An 18554-nucleotide genomic window follows, 5' to 3' on the forward strand; every position below is an offset into this window, starting at 1 on the left:
ACAGATGGCTAGAAGTGACCACTGCCACCAGTGACAGATGGGGACCATTTTTAAATGTATACAGGAGCTCCAGTCTTCAGTAATAAAAGCTCAGGTTTAATCAGCACAGAAAAATACTGTGAAGTCACTATTTTAGAAAGTTTAAGATGAAGGCAAATGACACGAGGACAATCCTAGCTAGCCACTCTAAATAGCAAGAAGACTACAGATAATATCTTTAAGAGTTAGATAAGAGGTTGAGAATCTAGGTTTTGGAGTGTTTAGCTTTAAAAAATTTATTTTCTGGCTCTGTCACTTTTTAGTGGTATGACTTTGGGCAAATTATTTAGTATCTATCACTAATCTCCAGCGTCCTTATCTATAAAATAGATACAATAATACATACCTCCTATGATTGTAAGAAATTAAGTAAAAATGTACTCAGGGTATTGCAGAGTCTTGATCTATAGAAATGACTGCAATTGAATCAGTGATAGCTTTCACTACCCACCATCAGTATAATTGGTGGCAGTAGGCTGATGCTGATAAATGTGTTTGTTAAAGACTGAGGAAGGGGGGTTGTGAGAAAATGTAGTGTCCAATTAACTTTGTCTCTGATTATTGGGTAACTTTGGGCCAACTGCTATTTTTTAATGAATGGGGTGAAACACTTATTAAGATTAATGACTGTCATAGCTGGTAGCCATATATTTACATATTTCCTTCTGTTTTATAACAAACATCAGAGAAAAGGTGTTGAATGATAGAATTAGGCAAATGAGTACAGCATTTTAGGAATGTATTCTGACTAGGTTAATATTAAAAATTAACATCCATAAGCCAATTACCTAAATGAAGTAGATTTCATGACACAAGAGACTGGTAGAAGGAGCCTGCCATGGGGGTGCATGTTTCCAGCAAAACAATCATTGATTAAATTGTCCTTGCAGAACAGTAAGAGTTAAATGTGTCTTTAAATAGCCCATAGTATACAAGGGCAATCATTTCCTAACTGAAGAAGGAGAAACTATATTTACTTTCCACATGCATTATGTTCTATTTTAGCATCATAATTATTTTTGCAGCTGTCAGGATTTCATACAACCTAATAGAAAAATAAACATGAGCTCAGAATATCCCAGTACTTTCCAAAGGAGTCCAGGTAGATCCAAGATGGTGACATAGTAGGTGGAAATTATATTCACCTCCTCCCAAAACCAAATGGGAATTACAACTAAAATATAGAGTAATCAACCTGAATAACCAACTGAAGACTGGCTAAAGAGAAGTCTTATAATCAAGGGTCTGTAGAATAAGCCACATCAAGACTGACAGGAAGGACAGAGACATGAAAAGAGCTGGTCCTGTTCCCATGGGTGGCAGCAGAGATTCCTTAAGGATATCTCAGCTGTGAAGGTTCCCCATGATAAGTGTGGGCTCTCAACTCCAACCTGGGCTGTCCAGCCCAGAGCACCAGAACCTGGAAGTACCCACTTAACATCTGGCTGTGAAAAGCAACAGAGTTTTTGTCTGTCAGAGAGAGACAGGAGTCTGCTAGAGACAATGGGTACCCTCTTAAAGGGCAAATGCATAAAATCTTGTTTGCAGTTACTTGCCCTGGGCTCCAGCAGAAAGAGAGTGAAACAGACTATAGTCATGTGAAGACAGACTGGATTTTTTTTATTTTATTTATTTACTTATTTTTATTTTTTTTTGTATTTTTCTGCAGTTGGAGACAGGGAGGCAGTCAGACAGACTCCCACATGCACCCGACCGGGATCCACTCAGCATGCCCACCAGGGGGCGATACTTTGCCCATCTGGGCCATTGCTCTGTTGCAACCAGAGCCATTCTAGCACCTGAGGCAGAGGCCATGGAGCCATCCTCAGCACCCGGGCCAACTTTGCTCCAATGGAACCTTGGCTGCAAGAGGGGAAGAGAGAGACAGAGAGGAAGGAGAGGGGGAGGGATGGAGAAGCAGATGGGCACTTCTCCTGTGTGCCCTGGCTAGGAATCGAACCTGGGACTCCTGCACACCAGGCCGATGCTCTACCACTGAGCCAATTGGCCAGGGCCCAGACTGGGGTTTATAGCTTTGGGAGAAAGCTGAAGGGACAGCAACCAGGATCCCTGTGCTAAGTCCCTTTACTACATGGCAGATGCCATCTTTCTTGGGTAAAGCACTCCCTTCTTTACAGTATCAGCTTGGGAAAATACAATAGCTCCACCCTCTGAATTCCTTTTCATCCCACCCTGCAGAGCTTGTACCCATCTGGGCAGTCAGCTGCCTAGGCCAGGGTATAAATTTCTGGACATACTCAGGGAGTGCCAGTGACTGAATTGTGTGGCTTTGGTGGAGAAGCCATTCCTCCCACTTTCCCACAAACCTGACTAGAGCCCCTGCCCTTCACTGGAGTTCTGCTAACCCCACTTACTAGGCTCCTGGTGACCCTATCCCAGTGGTCGGCAAACTCATTAGTCAACAGAGCCAAATATCAACAGTACAACAATTGAAATTTCTTTTGAGAGACAAATTTTTTAAACTTAAACTATATAGGTAGGTACATTGTTATTAACTTAATTAGGGTACTCCTAAGCTGGCCAAAGAGCCGCACTCAAGGGCCAAAGAGCTGCATGTGCCTTGTGAGCCATGGTTTGCCTACCATTGCCCTATCCTATCGACTTCTATCAGTCCTCATTGCTGAAATCAGGTCCCTGGTAAAATCTGGGACAGACTGAGTTGTGTGGCTTTAGAAGAGGGGTCATTATTCCCTTGCATGTCAGAGCTGTGCAGAGCCCTCCTTTCATAGGGCCAAATCTTGGCCTGTTTGGGCCTAATAAACTTTGCTGGCCTCACTCTGAAAATTCCCTGAATTCCTACATCACCACAAAAATATGCAAGCATCTTGCAAGTGGCAGCTAGACTTGGTATATCCTAGGACACTTGATGAGTAGCCTCAGACCCATAACCGGCACCGAGTTCGAACCTGTATTAATCTGATGAGCACCATTGGCCCCTACCTGGTGACTCACAGAGAACTTAGTTCATGCAACTTTAGTACCACCAGAGGCTCTTTCAGTGATGGAGCCTAACAGGCAGCCAGCAGGTAGAGGCAGGCAGAAGCTGATCTTAACATGCCGGGGGACTTGAGCTAACTTTCTCCTGGGCTCAGTGCTGGTAAAAGCCAGCCTTGGTGTGCAACTTAGCTCTTCCTATGCACATCTACTCCCAGTAGAGGCAGCCACAACTGTGGATTACTTTGTAACTCCAAACAGTTTGCCCATGGCAAGTCACAAGAAGAGTCTCTCTCAAGAGGCCTGAAAACCAATACACCCAGCGGCCAACTTCAGATATCAGAGCAGGATCCAATTAGCTTCACAAGTGGCACATAGAAATGGAAACCTTGGCAGGCACCAGACCCTACTGAGGCAAATTCTACCTCCTGTGATCAGCACCTATATAGCAACTCATACACTGTGGTTGGGATTGATCCCGAAAGGGAGCCAGCCTGCCTGAGGGTCAACTACATGCGTAAGTTGGCCAATAGCAATCAAGACTCCGTTACAACAAGAGGGCTCACATATGGGATATGTCTGGAGCACCCCGTTCAGGTGATCAGGAAGACTATGTCACTGGGTTCCATAGGACACCTATTATGTAAATTCACCCTACCAAGACTGGGAGTCATTGCAGACCTACCTAATACACAGAAATAAGAACAAACAGACAGCCAAAATAGAGATACAAAGAAACATACCCCAAACAAAAGAACAGGAGAAATCTCCAGAAAAAGAGCTAAATAAAATGGAGGCAAGCAATTAATAAGATATATTGTTCAAAAAAATTGTTATAAAGATGCTCAAGGAAATTAGTGAGAACTACAATAACATGAAAAAGAACATAGAAACTATAAAACAGAGCCAATCAGAAATAAAGAATATAATAACTGAAGTGAAGAATACATTACAAGGAATAAACAGTAGGTTGGATGAAACAGAGGATCACAACTCAGCAGTTTGAAAGATGAGCTAGCAGAAAATACCCAGTCAGAGGAACAAAAAGAAAAAAGTATTTAAAATAAAGGATAGTTTAAAGGAAGTTTGGGACAACATGAAGTATAACAACATTTGCATCATAGGGGTATGAGATAGGAAGGAGAGAGCAAGGGATTGAGACCCTATCTGAATAAATAGTGACTAAGATCTTTTCTAACCTGATGAAGGAGAAAAACACACAAGTCAGTGAAGCACAAAGAGTCCTAAAGAAAGTAAATACAGATTCCCACACCAAGACACATCAAAATTAAAATGGCAAAGTGTAAGACAAATAGAGAATCTTAAAAACCAAAAGAGAAAAACAATTAGTTACCTACAAGGAAGCTCCCATAAGACTGCTGATTTCTAAACAGAAACATCAGGCCAGAAGGGATTGGCATGAAATATTCAAAGTTATGAAAAGCAATGACCTACATCCAAGACTATTTTACCTAGCAAGGCTATCATTTAAAATTGAAGGAGAAATAAAGAGCTTCCCAGGTAAAACAAAAAACAAAAACAAAACAAAAAACCAAAGGAGTTTGTTACTGTCAAATTGCTATTACAAGAAATGTTAAATGGTCCTTTCTAAGAGGAAAAAGAAAAGGAAAAAGGAGGAGAAGGAGAAGAGGAAGAATAAAAGAGAGAACATAGGTATAAAGAATAAAATGGCAATAATAAGTAAGACCCTATCAATAATCACTTCAAATGTAAATGTCTTATATACTTCCATCAAAAGACACAATATTTATACATGTGCTGTCTACAAGAGTCTCAGCAAATAAGAATGTAGATTGGTACAGCACTGCAGAAAGAAGTATTGTGTTACCTTAAAAAATTAAAAATGAAACTGCTCTTAGACCCAGTGAACCTAAGAATCCCAAAACATGAATTTGAAAAAATATATACACTGCTATGTACATTACAGCATGATTTACAATAGCCATAATTTGGAAACACCCCAAATGCCTACCAATAGTGGTAAATAGAAATGCTGTGGTATATTTACACAATGAAATACTATGGGGCCATAAAAAGGAAGGAAATCTTACCTTTGTGACAGCTTGGATTGACCTGCAGAGGATTATCCTAAGTGAAATAAGGCAGTCAGAGAAAGACAAGTACCATATGATTTTATTCATTTGTGGAATCTAATAAAGAAAATAAACTAACAAGCAAAATAGAGACAAACTTATACATAGAAAGCAGGCTGACATCTTTAAGGGGGTGGAGGTGCTGGTTAAGGGAGGATGTGGGACTGAGCAAAAAAGGACAAAAAAAAAGCTCATGGATATGGACAACAGTGTGGTGATTGTGGTGGGGGAGGTGGAAAAGGGTATGGGGGAATAAATGGTGATGGTCGAAAACTTGACTTGGGAGGGGTGAATACACAATGCAGTATACAGATCTGTGTTATAGAATTGAGCATCTGAAACCTGTATGATTATGTTAACCAATGTCACCCCATAAATCTAATTAAAAAGCTAATTAAAAGATATCTACCTCAGAACAAAAGATACACACAGGGGACATAATAGTGAAACTAAGAGACATTGATAAGAGTGTGGTGGTTACGGGGGGGGAGGGGGGAATGGGAGAGGGATAGGGGGTGGGGAGGGGCACAAAGAAAACAAGATAGAAGGTGACAGAGGACAATTTGACTTTGGGTGGTGGGTATGCAACATAATTGAACGACAAGATAACCTGGACTTGTTATCTTTGAATATATGTATCCTGATTTATTGATGTCACCCCATTAAAATAATAAAATTATAAAAAAAAATTCACTAATAAAAAAGAAAAGATACACACAGAATTAAAAGTAAAAGGATGAATAAAGCTATTTTATGCAAAGGGGGGAAAAGCTGGGGTAGCAATACTAATGTCTGACAGAACAGACTTGAAACAGGCCATTACAAGAGACACAGAAGGACATTACATAATGCTAAAGGGATCAATTCAACACGAAGATATGACCTTTGTAAACATTTATACACCCAACATTAGAGAACTTAAATATAGAAAGCAAACTTTGATGGACATAAAGGGAGAGATGGAAATAATAGAGCTATAGAAGGAGATTTTAACACCCAAAGACATAAAAAAATATAGATCTTCCAGACAGAAAATAAACAAGAAAATAGCAGCCTTAAATGACACACATGTTCAGATGGATTTAATTGATATCTTCAGAGAATTTCATCCCAAAGAAGCAGATATATATTCTTTTCAAGTACACATGGAATATTTTCTAGGATAAACCACATGTTAGCACACAAAACAAGTCTCAAAAAATTTAAGTAGATTGAAATCATATCAAGCCTTTTTTTCTGACCATAATGGTATAAAATTAGAAATCTATTACAAGAAAAAAAAGAAAAACATATACAGACACAGAGACTAAACAGCGTGTTACTAAACAATGAATGGATTAACAATAAGATCAAGGAAGAAATCAAAAGTTACCTTGAAACAAATAAAAATGAGAACACAACAATCCAAAATACATGGGACACAGTGAAAGAAATCCTAAAAGGAAATTCATTGCATTACAGGCTTACCTCAAGAAACAAGAAAAATCTCAAAGAAATAAACTAACTTTACATTTTAAGAAACTAGAAAGAGAAAATCAAACAAAGTTCAAAGTGAGTAGAAGGAAGGAAATAATTAAGATCAGAGCAGAAATAAATAAAATATAGTTTGAAAAAAAACCTACAAAAGATCAATGAAACCAAGAGCTTGTTCTTTGAAAAGATAAACAAGATTGACATACCTTTAACCAAATTCATCAAGAAAAAAAGAGAGAGGAGTCAAATAAATAAAATTACAAATGAACAAAGAGAAGTAATAACTGACATCAAGGAAATACAAAGTGTTGTAAGAAAATATTACAAATAACTATATGCCAACAAATTAGACAATCTGGACAAAATAAATTCCTAGAAACAAAAAATCTTTCCAAACTGAATCAGGAAGAATCAGAAAACCTCAGTAAACAGATTACAAGTAGTGAAATTGAAGTAGTACTAAAAAATCTCCCAACAAACAAATGTCCTAGGCTGGCTGGCTTCCCAGATAATTTTACAAAACATGCAGAGAAGAACTAATGCTTACGCACCTCAAACTATTCCAAAGAATTCCACAGGAGGGAAGACTCCCAAGCTCATTTTACAAAGTCAGCATTATCCTAATTTCAAAATCAGATAAAGACAATACAGAGAGAAAATTTTAGGCCACTATTCCTGATAAACATTGATGTTAAAAATCCTCAACAAAATATTAGCAAACAGAATTCAGCAATGCATGAAAAATATTACACACTTTGATTAAATAGATTAATTCTGGGGATGAATGGTTGGTATAATATTTGCAAATCAATAACTATAATATGCCACATAAACCAAATAAAGGATAAAAATCATATCAATAGATACAGAAAAAAAGCATTTGATAAAATACAGAACCCATTTATGATAAAAACTCTTAGTAAAGTGGGTTATAGGGAACATACCTCAACATATAAAAAGGCTGTATATAAAAAGTGCACAGGCCTGACCTGTGGTGGCGCAGTGGATAAAGTGTTGACCTGGGAATGCTGAGGTTGCTGGTTCAAAACCCTGGGCTTGCCTGGTCAAGGCTTATATGGGAGTTGATGCTTCCTGCTCCTACCCCCTTCTCTCTCTCTCTCTCTCTCTCTCTCTCTCTCTCTCTCTCCCCCCCCCCTCTAAAATGAAAAAATAAATAAAAATAATAAAAAAAATAACTTAAAAAAAAAAAAGCCCACAGCCAACTTCATGTTCAATGGGCAAAACTACACATTTTGCCCTTAATATCAGGAACAAGGCAGGGATGTTTGTTTTTACCACTCTTATTCAGCATAGTACTGGACGTGCCAGCCACAGCAATCAGCCAAGAAGAAGAGATGAAAGGCATCCAAATTAGAATTGAAGAAGTAAACTGTCATTATTCACAGATGACATGATATTGTATGTAGAGAACTTTAGAAATTTCACCAAAAAAATACTAGAACCGATATAAATTCACTAAACTAGCAGGATAAAATAAATATTCAGAAATCAGTTGCTTTTTTTATGCACCAATATTGATAATGAACTATCAGAAAGGAACACTAAGAAAACAATCCTGCATACAGTTGCATCAAGAAAACAAAAACAAAAACCTACCAATAAATTTAACCTAGGTATAAGAGACCTGTACTTGGAAAATTATAAGACACAGAAGAAATTAAAGAACATACAAATAAGTGGAAATGTATACTGTGTTCCTGAATAAGAAGAACCAACATCATTAAAATGTTTATCCTATCTAAAGCAATCTATAGATTTAACACAATTTCTATCAAGACATCAATGATGTATTTGACAGAATTAGAATAAATATTCCAAAATTTATATGGAATCACAAAAGACCCCAAATAGCCACAGCAATCTTAAGAAAGAAAAACAAAGTTGGGGAAGTCACACTACCTGTTATTAAACTATACTACAAAGCTATAGTAATCAAAACAGCATAGTTAGGCATAAAAACAGACATATAGACCAATGGAACAGAATAGAAGGACCAGAAATAAACCCACAGCTTTATGCTTAATTAACATTTGACAAAGAAGGTAAGAACATACAATAGGGTAAAGATAGTCTATTCAAAAAATGGTGTTGGAAAAATTAGACAAATACCTTCAAAAAAAAATAAATAAAATCAGACCACCTTCTTACACCATGCATAATAATGGATTAAAACTTAAAATAGATTTTTTTTTAATAAATTTTTATTAATGGTAATGGGATGACATTAATAAATCAGGGTACATATATTCAAAGAAAACATGTCTAGGTTATTTTGTCATCAAATTATGTTGCAAACCCCTCGCCCAAAGTCAGATTGTCCTCCGTCACCCTCTATCTAGTTCTCTGTGCCCCTCCCCCTCCCCCTAACTCTCTCCCTCCCTCCCTCCCATGTCCTCCCTCCCCCCCCACCCTTGGTAACCACTACACTCTTGTCCATGTCACTTAGTCTCATTTTTATGTTCCACCAATGTATGGAATCATGTAGTTCTTGTTTTTTTCTGATTTGCTTATTTCACTCCTTATAATGTTATCAAGATCCCACCATTTTGCTGTAAATGATCTGATGTCATCATTTCTTATGGCTGAGTAGTATTCCATAGTGTATATGTGCCACATCTTCTTTATCCAGTCTTCTATTGAAGGGCTTTTTGGTTGTTTCCATGTCTTGGCCACTGTGAACAGTGCTGCAATGAACATGGGGCTACATGTGTCTTCACGTATCAATGTTTCTGAGGTTTTGGGGTATATACCCAGTAGAGGGATTGCTGGGTCATAAGGTAGTTCTATTTGCAGTTTTTTGAGGAACCACCATACTTTCCTCCATAATGGTTGTAAAGCTTAAATGTAAGTCTCCAAAGCATAAAAATCCTAGAAGAAAACATAAGCAGTAAAATCTCTGACATTTCTAGTAGCAATATTATTTTCTGATATATCTCCTAAGGCCAGGAAAACAAAAGCAAAATAAGCAAATTGTACTACATCAACTAAAAACTTTTTGCTCAGCATAGGAAACCATCAATAAAATGAAAAGACAACCCACTGAATGGGAGAACATATTCATCAATGATACATCTGATCAGGGTTTAATATTCAAGATTTTTAAAGAACTTATAAAACAACACCAAGAAGATAAACAATTCAATTTAAAAATAGGCAAAAACCTAAATAGACACTTCTCCAAAGAGGACACAAATGGACAATAGATATGAAAAGATGCTCAGCACAACTAACCATCAGAGAAATACAAATTAAAACCATAATGAGATATTACCTCATACCTATCAGAATGGTGATTATTAATAAATCAACAGAAGACAAGTGTTGATGAGCATGTGGAGAAAAGGGAACCCTTGTGCACTGTTTGTGGGAATGCAGACTGGTGCAGCCACCACGGAAGGTAGAATAGAGTTATCTCAAAACATTAAAAGTGTAATTGCCTTATGGCCAAGCAATTCCACTTCTGGAAATAATAGCTGAAAAAACCTGAAACACTGATTTGAAAAAATATATGCACCCCTATGTCCATTGCAGCACTATTTATAATATCTAAGATTGGGAAACATCCCAAGTGCCCATCAGTAGACGAGTGGATAAAAAAGCTGTGGTATATTTATATAATGAAATACTACTCTGCTCTAAAAAAGAAGGCAACCTTACCTTTCGCAACAGTGTGGATGGTCCTGAAGAGCGTTATGCTAAGTGAAATAAGCCAGTCAGAAAAAAACAAGTACTATATGATTTCACTTATATGTGTAATCTAATGAACAAAATAAACTAACAAAAAAATAGACTTATAGATAGAGAGCAGATTGACAGCTGTCAGAGGGGAGGGAGGTTGGGGTCTGGGTGAAGAAGATAAAGGGAATAAGCAAAAAAAAAAAAATAAAGATCAAAATTCTTAGACACAGACAACAGTGTGGTGATTGCCACAGGAAAAGACAGATGGAGAGAGAGAGAAGTGTGTAGAGGGATGATCAATCACCACGGAAGGAGACTTGACTTGGATGGTGAACACACAATATGGTACACAGATGATGTGTTACAGAGCTGTACACCGGAAACTATATTATTTTATCAACCAATGTCACTCTAATAAATTCGATTAAAACAAAGCAAAACAAAAGGAACTCTACAGTGATTAACCAACCTTAATAAAGTCAGTACTCCTAAGCAAAAAACTTGGAGTGCTGGGAAAGAGGGAGATTCATTGGAATAAATTCATGGGACTTTTAAGAAAGTAACATACTGAATTGAGGTGATTAAAACAACACAAATAATTGGTAGAGCTCTGAGAGGTCTCAATTTGCATAATTGAAGATCTCTTATGTGGGAAAGATGGGAAAGAGATTTTGCTCATCCTGGCCCCTGAAAAGGCCATGACACAGAGTAACCAAAGTCAGAAATGAAGTTGCAAACACGGTTAAGTTGTCCACAGGATGGAGCACAGGATCTCAGAAATTTTTAACAGTTGTGTGGATGGGAGTTCGGAGGCTTCAATAATTTCATTTATTTTCAGGATTTATAAAGTTAAGTCAGGAGGCTGAATATTAATACTTCACTTCCTCACCCATTTATTAATTTATTCACTTAGCAAATATTTATTTATAGACCCTTATCAGCACTGCCCATGCTCTCAAAGATCTGTCAACCCAAAATTGCAAAGGGGAGATCAAACCAGAAAGCTGTGGTAGATAGAATACTGGCCCCTCCAAAGATACCTACATCTTAATCTCCAGAACCTATATATAAATGTAACATTATATGGTAAGGAGAGTGGGAATTAAATGAAAATAAAATTAGATGACTTTAAAATAGAAATATTATCTTGGATTATTTAGGTGGGCTTAAGGTAATCACAAGGGTTCTTAAGAGGGAGGCAGAAAAGTCGATGTCAGGGTTAACGCTGTGTGAGAGAGTCAACTGGCCATGCTAGCTTTGAAGGTGGAAGGGGTATGAGCCATAGAATACAGGTGACCTCTAGAACCGGGAAAATCAGGGAAACAGGTTCTCCCGTAGCTCCTCTAGAATGAATGCAGCCTGCAGATACCTTAATTTTAGCCCCATGAGTCCCATGCTGGACTTCTGGCCTCTGGAACAGTGGATAATAATTTTGTGTTATAGTAAGCCACTAAGTTAGTGTTATACTGTGGCAACCATAGGAAACTGATACAGATGCCAAGGCCATGAGTCAGGGAGGCACACCAAAATGACAGCAATGAGGGGAGCAGAAAATATCACAAGAGAAGCCAATGTTTCTCTTGGAAAAGAAAGTTCACTGTCAATTTTTATTTACTTCTTAAGAAAATTTTTCTCACTTGTGTCACCAGTCTCAAGGTGACAGATTCTAAAGCTAATAGTTTGCATAGTATTTTCTCAGGAATATGTTAGCCAACTGTGAAGGAAGCTAGGGTCATTTTCTTGCCAGTGCATTAAAGGGTGAGGTGGGTGGGTAGAAAAAAATGTAAAGTGGGAAAGGACAGCTTTTTTTTCCCAAATAATCTAATTTTATTGTCTCTAAATTTGTTTATTCTGCTCTTTCCAAGCCATAATTCCAATGCTTTATACCTGCAGACTTCTGGGGCTTAGACTAAAAGAAGAGTTGTGCTATGAATAGCTGTTCTTACCATAATTTTTTGTCCGACTGAGCCCTCCCTACTTGCTACTCTAGGACCGCCCACTGGACAGAGAATATACAACCCATCAGGAAATTCCCCTTGCCCACCTTGGACGGAAGAGCTGCCAAGGCCGATTGTTGCCTGGAGTGCCATTTCCTCCCTGCCCTTTCAATATTCTTGTTAGGCTGTTCCTATGATCATGGCCAATCTGCAAAAAATTATAGATGAATTTTTGTGAAGGACTGAACTTGCCTACCTTGTTTTGTGTTGTTCATTGTTGGGGAGTAAGGGGGATTGTGCCTGTTGCTCACAATTTGTGTTCATTTATTGGAGGCTGTTAGTTTAGATTCATCCCCCTATTCATGATTCTGGCATTGTTATGCGTGTGCAGTCAGGGCTTAGCATTCAACGATCTTCTTTGTTCAGCTTTGGATCACTGTCTCTGCTTGCAAATTATTTTTTACAATGACTCCTCTCTCTCTCTCTCTCTCTCTCTCTCTTTCTCTCTCTCTCTCTCATACACACACACACACACACACACACACACACACACACACACTTTTCCACTGCCAAATTCAGAACCCTTTAATACCTTTTCCAAGTTCAGGGCTGTATTTTATTTTGTTTCCTGATCATCATCACCCAGCTATTGTACTGCTAAACAAAGTAAATTGTTAGAGGAAGACATAGATCCTATGTCTGTGTTTTAACAGAGCATGGTTTCCTCATTTTGTCTCTATTGAAATTCTGGGCTGAGTAATTACTTGTTTTTCGGGGGCTGTCCTGACCTTTGTAGAATGTTTAAGTAGCATCCCCAGCCTCTACCCTCTAGATGTCAGTAGCAACACCCTGCGGCAATTAAAATTGTCTCCAGATATTGCCAAATGTTCCCCAAAGGACATTGGCTTCTGGGTGAGAACCACTAGAGTAGAGAGATCATACACACCCAACTTCCAGCAACTTGTTAAGACAGCCTCAAAAGTAGTGAGCAGGCTCAGCTGTTCACCCAGCTGTATGTACCACCTGTGACCAATTACTTTGACAAGATTATTAAATTACAGGCTTGGGCATGCAGCCTCAGCTATAGGCAAATGTATGCACTCTGTGGGTTGGCTCCACTGGTGAGATTGGGTTACACACATTCTGCTTTGCTTTGCTCTTCAACTGCTTGAAGGCAGCTCAGTTACTTGCTAACTGATAGTGATGACAGTTTGAACCTATATGACCCCAAGGCGGTTGAATGAGTTAAATAGAAATGAGCATTATCAGTTTCACCTAAATTATTATTGTTGTTGCTGGTGTTATTTTCTTTTAATTCCAAAATTTGGGGAATGACATGAAATTTTTAATATTTTGTTTTTCAAAAGATATTTAATAAAGCAGATAACATATACTTTTCCAACATGTACTTTTATATCATGGAAGCTAAAGCAAAATATCCTGTGTCAGGTGAAAATGGCCTGCTTTATATGTCTACATTAAAGGCAATTAAAAAAATACTGCAATTGTAATTTCAAACTTGGGAACATGAAGAGGTGTCAGAGTTCTCTCCTTTCTTCATATGGAAAAAGAAAATTCCTTTGAAAATCATTTGAAGCTAGCATAAAAATTCCACAGCTGTATTCTTAGGATCACTCTGTAGAGTATTCATGATTCAGATGAGAAAAGGGAAGCTTCAATTCAGCCTTTTAGAGAAGACTCTCTAGGTCACTTGATCTCACCAACCAGGGGAGTGTTGGGGGCAGTCACAGTGCAGGAGTGAAGAAGCAGTTTCATTACACAACAGTTGTTTCATATGCCTATTTCTGCGGCTACCATTGGCTCACCTATGTTCAAGTTCATACCCACAAGTTGACCTGATTCCAAATGTTCTGATTGACCTTTAACTAGTGTTTCTTGAAGATGAAAACCAGAATTCTGAGTAAGAACCTTAGGAATAGTGAGCAACGCATCAGCAAATGCTTGAACTCTAAGTTGGGCCCTGTACTTTGCACTGGGCTTATATTTAATTGGGGCTTATGCCATTGCCACTTCCACTGCACCAGCACAACCATCATCAAGCCATCTCTTATTGCAGCTTTAATTTGATGTGTGCAATTTGGTCCGTTGACTTATAACACTGGGGAACAAAATTTTTGTTGCATCCACAAAAACACTTGTTCTTACCTAATTCAAGTGTGCTGATATCAAATCTGACATTAATTTTTCTCTGTGGCTATAGTTTTTCTGCAATTCAAGATTTTAGTTTTCATCTTATTGTAAAATTTTCAAAATTTAGTTTAACATAATGAAGTAGAATGTCTTCTTGGGCATCAATTTGTGAAAATATAATAATTTATATAATGTAGTAAATACACTAATACACTAAAAGATATGGTTACATCAGAATTTGTATACAATTTCAAAACAGAACATATTAAAACACTTATTTTAATCATAAAATTTGCGCAAAACTTATTTAAATTCAATTCAGGCAAAAATTTGTGTTTGTAGCTCTGGCGTTTGTGTACTTATTGAGGACAATCTCATTTGATGCTCCATCAGTAGTCTGCTCATCACTAACAGCTCCAAGATTTTCAGGAAACGTATAAAGGTGACTGTTCAGAAAGTGAATCTTAACGCTCATGTTACATCCAATGTCATGAAAAGCCAACAGCATCCTTTAAGCCAAAAGTTCATAGTTTTCTGCTTTTTTGTTGCCAAGGAAGATCTTTGTAACTGCCACAAAAGACTGCCATGCTGCTTTCTCCTCCTTATTCATCTTCCTGGCAAATTCTTTCTCACATATGAGGGTTTGAATTTGAGGTCCATCAAATAAATATACCTGCTTTTATCTTCTTGAAAGACAAGGCAGAAAAAGCAGAAATACTATGTTGAAAGCATTCACTTTCTTTTTTTTCTTTTTTTTTTTGTATTTTTCCGAAGCTGGAAACGGGGAGAGACAGTCAGACAGACTCCCGCATGCGCCCGACCAAGATCCACCCAGCAAGCCCACCAGGGGCAACACTCTGCCCACCAGGAGGTGATGCTCTGCCCCTCCGGGGCGTCACCCCACCGCGACCAGAGCCACTCCAGCGCCTGGGGCAGTGGCCAAGGAGCCATCCCCAGCGCCCGGGCCATCCCTGCTCCAATGGAGCCTTCGCTGCGGGAAGGGAAGAGAGAGACAGAGAGGAAGGAGGGGTGGGGCGGAGAAGCAAATGGGCGCCTCTCCTATGTGCCCTGGCCGGGAATCGAACCCGGGTCCCCCGCACACCAGGCCGACGCTCCACCGCTGAGCCAACCGGCCAGGGCCAAAGCATTCACTTTCAAAGCCTGAACAAACTGCTTCATTAAGCCAAGTTTGATATAAAGTGGGGGAAAAATGATCCTGTCTCGATTAACTACAGGTTCATTCACAATATTTTGCATCCCTACTTCCAGAGCTTCATGTTTTGGCCACTCCTTCTGTGTCCAGTGTTTCTCCCAAGCTCAGCTGTCCCATAAACACAGAAAGCAAGGATACTTCATAAAACCTCTCTGTTGTCCTAGCAGGAAATTTACCATTTTCAGATCCACACAAATGATCCAGTTACACTCCTCATACTTTAGAAAGTTGAGGACAATTTTTATGTCATTATAATCTTCTAGAAGATGAGTTGAATAACCAATTGGAACCGCTGCATAAACATTATCATTGTGTAGGAGAACACATTTCAGACTCTGTTTAGAGCTGGCAAGAAATAGCCACCATTCTGTTGGACTGTAAGTGGTAACACCTAGCTGGCTGAGAAGACTGCTGATATCATGACAGTAAACAAAGTGTTTGTCTTCGGAATAAAAGTCCACAAAAATTTGTTCACGCTTCCTGAAATGGAATACTTTAGCTGACCAGTGAAGTACATTCTTTTCTTGAAGCCTGGACACTAATAACTCAGCTGCTTTCTTTGATAGGCCCAAATCTCTTACTAAGTAATTCAATTCGGGTTGGCTAAACTAATGAGGGTTAATGACTGCTTGGTATCAGAAGAAAACCCTTCAGATTCTACAACCATTTCTTCATGCATCTTATCAAAATACACTTAATCACCATGTTCACTTTCTTCATCCTTAGAAAAAAATAAAACCATTGAAAATTGGAACCAGGAGTGTCTCAGAGTGTGGGATAGGTTGTATTGCTGAAGGAATATTAGCATATGCGATCATATGCCATTTTTTCTTGCCGATGCCCTTTGTATGGATCAGACAGAAATAACAGTCACTGCTGTGGTCCTTAGGTTTACGCCAAACCATGGGAATACCAAAAGGCATTCCTTTGCATTTTTCTTTTGTCTAGTCATGAAGCATTTCCTCATAATTATGACATAATATATGAGGAGCCTAATTCTTGTCTTGATCACCAAGGGGAACTTGAAAATAGGAAATATACGCACGTGTCACAAATGATGAAATATTGGGCCTTTGACGTTGAAGTGTGTAACCACATATATATAACAGAAGGTGTCAGGACTATTCTTACATTTATGCCTACTCAAAGAAGCCATGATTCAATCTTAAAACAAAATAAGAGGGTGTTTTTATCAGATAATAATTTTTTACATTTAAAAACAACTACAATTATGTAAAAGTGATGTTTGTAAAACATTAATTGTCTTGTGGTTATGTTCAATCCAAGAGTCGTTGCCCTTTAACTCCAATTTAAAAACCAGTGCATGCCATTAACTGTAACAAAAAGAAATTAAAATTGCATAAAAACTAGAGCATGCTCCAAAAAACATATTTCAGATTTGGAATCAGCGATGCAGAAATATATAGAAAAGGTTCTAAAACCTCATGCAACAGGAAATTTAAAAAAATTGTTCCCCAGTATAATGTGACAGAGTGATGATTGTTACATTTCTCAATAAAAAAGAACTTCTCTCCTCCCACCATATACTCATAGACAAGTCCTGCATGTCCCAAACAATCAGAATTCAGGTCATCAAAATAATTTAGAGCTACTCCACCATGTGTAAGAGTCAGCCTTTCCATATTTCTCCTTTTATCTCTATACAGAGGTACTATGACTTTTTTGCAATAGCATCTAAGGAAAATGGGTCAAATCCCTTTTGGTTAATAACAACAAATCTTTTATCTAAATCACCACAGACTTCTTTTTTCAGTTCTGTTATTTTTTAACTCTATCTTTAATTAATTTTATTTCATCTTTTCCTAGTTTTTCTTTTCTGTGTATACACACACACACACACACACACACACACACACACACAAAGGTCAGAATTCACTTTTGTTTTTTCACATTCTAATGACAAATTGCATGTGAGAATGTATACATTTTACTCTTTTTTTTTTTCTTTCATACCAGGATGCCATGTCCCATGGTCCAAAACAAGACCTCAGATTAAGCTTGTATCTGTTCAGATTAATGCTTCATTTCCATGATATCAACCATGAAGAGGTCAATAGGTTTATCTTGTTTTGTAATGGCCTAAACAGAGTCAACTACAGCCTCTGTTAAGACAGCAGCAAGTTCAGCATGAACTTGAATACTCAGAGATGTTCTGGCCACATCTGTGAGTATTTTCCTGTCTGTTCTTTGTTTACTTTGACTTGTCCCAAAAACTGAAGTGTCATTTCCTTTGTAGCTTCAAATCCTTCTGTTATTATTATCTAATGATATGGACATTGGAGCTGATACCATCACCAGTTATGCCATCCTGAGCTGTTGCTTTTTTGGCTATTAAGGAGGCTGTTGGGTGTTGAATTTGTATTTCATGGGGAAGCACATTGCCATCTTTGGTAAGCTTGATATCTCTGGCACCAGAAACAAACATCTTCATGGTGCCTGTAGACCACAAGTTGGTCCTCAGCATGTCCTATATCCCTCTACCTGTGCTGACATTGGCTGCCAATGCTGCCTGAGCTTGGGCCACCTTGGCTTTGGAGTTCAGGGTCTTCATGGCCACCATAGCTGAGCCAGCAGGAGAGGAAGAGACCTACCATGAAGAATGCTTAAAGCTGGTTCAGCAACATAAAATTTTATTGACTTCTCTTCAAATAACTATAGATCTTCCTTTTCACTGGCCTCTACATGTCCTGGTTGCCTCTTCAATAGAACATATCCAAACCCAAGTTTCTCATCCTTCATTTCTCAAACACCATTTTTTAAAAAAACTTTCTATTAGTTCTTCCTGTTACCTAGCTTTGTAACAACAGTATACACATGAGAAATGCCAAGGCTAGAATTGAAATATGCCTAATTCAGTTATTTTCTTTCAAGTCTTTCAACATTCAATTATCAGATTACCTTTTCTAAATCAATAACTGAATTAAAAACTTCGTTCAAAAACATGAAATGTCT

The 18554-nt window shown here is 38.1% G+C and overlaps 1 pseudogene; it reads right to left on the minus strand.

Moving 5' to 3' along the window:
- Positions 1-13889: 13889 nt before the first annotated feature.
- Positions 13890-18162, minus strand: LOC136334989 (T-complex protein 1 subunit zeta-like; annotated as a pseudogene).
- Between the last annotated feature and the right edge of the window lie 392 nt (positions 18163-18554).

This window comes from Saccopteryx bilineata, chromosome 4, assembly GCF_036850765.1.
Source record: "Saccopteryx bilineata isolate mSacBil1 chromosome 4, mSacBil1_pri_phased_curated, whole genome shotgun sequence".
Taxonomy (NCBI): Eukaryota; Metazoa; Chordata; class Mammalia; order Chiroptera; family Emballonuridae; genus Saccopteryx; species Saccopteryx bilineata.